The sequence below is a fragment of the Balaenoptera musculus genome, chromosome 15 (assembly GCF_009873245.2).
Source record: "Balaenoptera musculus isolate JJ_BM4_2016_0621 chromosome 15, mBalMus1.pri.v3, whole genome shotgun sequence".
In the NCBI taxonomy this organism is placed as follows: Eukaryota; Metazoa; Chordata; class Mammalia; order Artiodactyla; family Balaenopteridae; genus Balaenoptera; species Balaenoptera musculus.
Window position 1 is genome coordinate 18,192,017 of NC_045799.1, and position 4,597 is coordinate 18,196,613.

Genomic DNA, 4,597 nt, shown 5'->3' on the forward strand with positions numbered 1-4,597 from the left:
TGTCAATGCTACTTGCAAGCGAATAAAGGAACAGGAATGGATTTAACAAGGGGCTGCCTAGAACAGGTCTGGCTTTAATGAGCAGGTAAAGAGTTAACTAATAATTAACACAACAGAGTGTGGCCCATCAAAAACTAGATTTGACTTCTTTTGCAGTAATGTGCGTGAAAAACTACGCATTCACTGGCTGAATAAGGATCATTCTTGCCTGTGGCCTTTGTTTGCTCCATAAACCAAAAGTGATGTTCCTGCTTGTGTAACATGGACACCCACACTCACACAAATGCAGTACCATGTAATGAGGAGGGTAAAAGTACTAGCTCTGGAATCACAATGACTTGTGCTCTGTTCCCTTGAAATCCCTCCCATTTGCAAGTTACATCAGCTCTCTAAGCTTGAGTTTCCTCATCTGTCAAAAATGATAACAATACTTCTTATTTCATAATGTGGCAGTGAAAAATCAAGTCATATCATCCAAATGATGATCTGACATGTAGCACACCCTCACCAAAGTTTTACTGTTATCACTCTTTAATAATAATGCTTGCTTGTCTCCTCCACTAGACTTTGAAGTCCCTGAAATGCAGGGACCAAAGAGGATCTTGAAACCAAGCAGGACCCTGTGGGGCTCCTGGGCACAAAAGCCTTTCTGTGTCCCCCATTTCTTGATTACAGGAAATAGGCCATGACCTTCCCTGAGTTTGAATGGGCAGGTTCAAACAGTTGCTAATTAGGGAAGGGAGGGATGCAGAGACAAGGGAGGAACAGTGAAGAAACAATAATGCAGCCTTGGGGCAGGGTCCTGGTTCCCCTTCAAGGGATATACATAACAATATCTTTGAGCTGTTTTGAAGAGACTGAAACCCCCACCAGGTGGAAGCAGTTAACTGGTTGCCCACAAGCACGTGGACCCCAGACCAGCTGGAACCAGAAGGTTGATGATGCTGACTCCCACTTACCTCACCACCAACCAATCAGAAGAATGTCCATGAACTGATCACACCTTCTTTGAACCATTACTATAAAATTCCTCACTTCCCCCTCCAGGTCGGGACATACTGTTTTGAGGGCATTAGCCCTTTGCCTGGCAAAGCAATGAAGCTATTCTTTTCTATTTCACCCAAAACTCTGTCTCCAAGATTTAATTCAGTGTTGGGGTACAGAGGCCGGATTCAGCATCACAGGGACCACAGTGGATCTCTGTATCCGTTTGGCAGTCCAGTGTCAGACAACCCTCATAGAATTGCTGCAAGGGTTAGATGGGTCAATCCAAGTCCCAGGATTGAAGAGCTCCCTGCATGTAGTAAGTACACAATCATTGCTGGATCTTATTGCTATGGTGTATTAAGTTAATATGTGTGGCCTTGAAATTTTTCTAAACTCATAAGAAAGGGTCCTTTATGACTATTTGGGAAGCCCAAGGTCGAGGGAGGTCCTACTACAGTAGTTCATGTAGTAATGACTGGTCTGAAGAAGGGGTTCTCCACCTGCCTCTACCTCCACCCCACTGTGTAACTTTAGGCAGCTCACTCTGGCTCTTCCTGGGTCTCAAGCCCTCCGGCCTTTGAACTAGAATTACATCATCAGCTCTCCTGGGTCTCCATCTTGTGTCAACTGCAGATCTTGGGACTTTTCAGCCTCCAAAATCATGTGAGCCAATTCCTTCTAATAAATCTATATATCCTATTGGTTCTACTTCTCTGGAGAACTCTAACATACTGAGGCTACAAGTAGACTGGAATAAGCATCCCATTAATGGTGCCCATTCTGATTATTAGCTGCAGATATCACTGTTAATCAATGCTTCCTGAGAGGAAACCTGCTGGCCCAGCCCCCAGACTGGAATCCTCTACAAGGGAGGTCTTGGCTGAGTCCAGGCAGCAGGAAGGGAAGTGCTCTGGACCAGTAGTTCTCAAAGTATCAGCATCACCTGAGAATTTAGAGATGCAAATTCTCAGACTTCACCTGAGATCCTCTGAATCAGAAACACTGGAGGTGGAGCCTAGCAATCTGTGTTTTAACCAGCCCTACGTGTAATTCTGATGCACACTCTAGTTTGGAAACCACAGTTCTCCAAAGCTTGGTAATGCGGAGAAGTGCTCTATCCATGGAACTGAGGCAGCTGGAAAAGGGGGTTTAGAAGTCTGGATTCAGATCCTGACCCTACTACTCACTATTCATGGGACTTTGAGCAAACCTTTGTAAGCCTCAGTTCCATCTTCAAACAGACATCATAATGAATGTCTTTCCAGATACTTGTAGTTCCTGAGGGATTACAGTACCTCCTAGGGTGGCTGTGAGGAGTGAACATGCGCAAAGTAATAACCTGGACCTTATACAGAGTTCCAGCTCTCCAACTGTTACTTTCCTTTCCCCTCTGGCCAACGAATTCTCTTCATGTTTCCCTGAAAATACCTAATTCTTTCTCATCTTTGCAGTTTGCTCATACGGTTCACTTTCTGTTGGCGATTCCCTTTTTAATATGGCATATGAATTTCCTGGATATCATATTAAAATGCAGATTCTGATTCCTTAGGTCTGAGGTGGGACCTGAGAGTCTGCCTTTCTAACAAGCTCTAAAGTGTTGCCAATGCTTCCAGTCTGTGGACCACACTTTGAGTAGTAAGGGTCTAGACAACACGGCCGGCTCCCCAATATCCACCTGATAGAGTTCTACTCACCTTCCACTGCCCAGCTCTAATGCTACAACTTCCACCAAGACGCTTAGAACAGATTAACGTATGGGTTGGAGAGCAGAGAGGCTGAGAGCAGAAAGAGCCCTTGGGGGAGAGGAAAAGTCAATATTCCTGGCATGAGGTGGTCAGTGCTCCATCTAGGGAAGATGGCAGGAGGAAGCAGTTGGGGGAGGACATGACTGAGAACTGAGAGCAAAGGTCTTGGGCTTATTGTCAGAGAGTTGTAGAGAATTCTTACAGAGAACCAGCCTGAGCAGATGATACTTGTTGAGTCAGAGAATAAAGGAGGAGGAGCAGGTGAGTAGGGAGGGAAGCATGTCATCAACTTGGGCATGGACACACGGGGTTTGGGGTACCTGTAGATCATCTAAGAGAAGGCACCAGAGCTATGTGGGCAGTAGGGTGCACACACCCACCCATCCATGCCTGTCCTATCTCACAACCCCCATAATAGACTGCTCTTTATGCCCATCTATCCTTAACCCAGGGGCTTGGAGGGGCTGGAGATCTAGAGAGGGGCTTAGATATCCCCTTGGAGGAAAAAACATGTGAGGACTTTGTGTTGCCAAAGCTTCCCCAGGTGTTTGCTCAAAACCTATCAACCCCACTGTTAGCAGGAGTGAACATAAATCTTTAAGTTAAAGGGTCCAGAGATAAGAAAGGAAACTACACACAAAAAAAGAAAACAAACAGATGGAACCAGCTGGGACCAAGATGGCAACGAATCTGACCTCCAACAGACCCTGAGTCTCATTATATGCTGATTTTATTACATTGGCATATTGAATGACATAGCTACTGGCAGCCAGGACCAGACATTAAGGACCAAAAAAGGATTGAAAAGGGGGTGGCACCCCTCTCCCTCAAAAAAGCCCCGCCCCTTCCCTGGTAGACTAATGTATATGCTTCCCCATCATTAGCCTCATTTCTCCTCCCTTTGTCTTTAACTCCTTTTCTTTTTTTACATTTTTTTAATATTTATTTTTATTTATTTTATTTATTTATTTGGTTGTGCTGGATCTTAGTTGCGGCAGGTGGGCTCCTTAGTTGTGGCAGGCAGGATCCTCAGTTGTGGTATGCAAACTCTTAGTGGTGGCATGCCTGTAGGATCTGGTTCCCTGACCAGGGATCGAACCCCAGCCCCCTGCATTGGGAGGTCAGAGTCTTAACCACTGCGCCACCAGGGAAGTCCCTGTCTTTACTCTTTAAAATTAAATCCCTCTCGCCAGGTCGGGGAGAAGTTGATTTGTGAACTTAGTTCCCACTTCTACATTCTTTGGCCACTGAATAAAGCTGTGCTGTGTCAATCTCAGCTTCAGTTTCCTTATTCGCCTACTCAAACCTGAGTGGAAAAAGAACCCTCCCCCACCAAGGCAGAGAGCCTCGGCCAGGCTAGGGTCCGAGGAGGGTCCACACGACTTAATTCAGTAACAATTAGAAACAGTTAAGTCTGGGTTGAAGCCTCAGCTCTGCCACCTACTAGCTGTGAGACTTCAAGCATGTTGACCCAATTCTGAGTCTCCATTTTGTTATCTAAAACCGAGCAATCATATTGTTGACTGAAAAAAAAAAAATGCACAACCTAAAAGTTAAGAATTATGTTTTATTTGGCGGACAAAACTGAGGCCTTAAGCCCAGGACACAGCATCTCAGATAGCTCCGAAAGACTGCTCTGAAGAGGCAAGTGGGGGGAACCAGGATATACAGGAGTTTTTGCAACAAAGACCAGGTAGCCAGAACATCAAAAGATTACTGTTAATTAAAGAAAACCAGACATCTCAAGTTAAGGAATTTAGTGCCTTCCTATGTATGGGAAGATGCAAGAGTCCGGGCTCACTGCAATCATCCCTTTGGTATGCACCTCAGCTCTCTGGGGCCAGCATCCTGTGCTTTCTCATCCT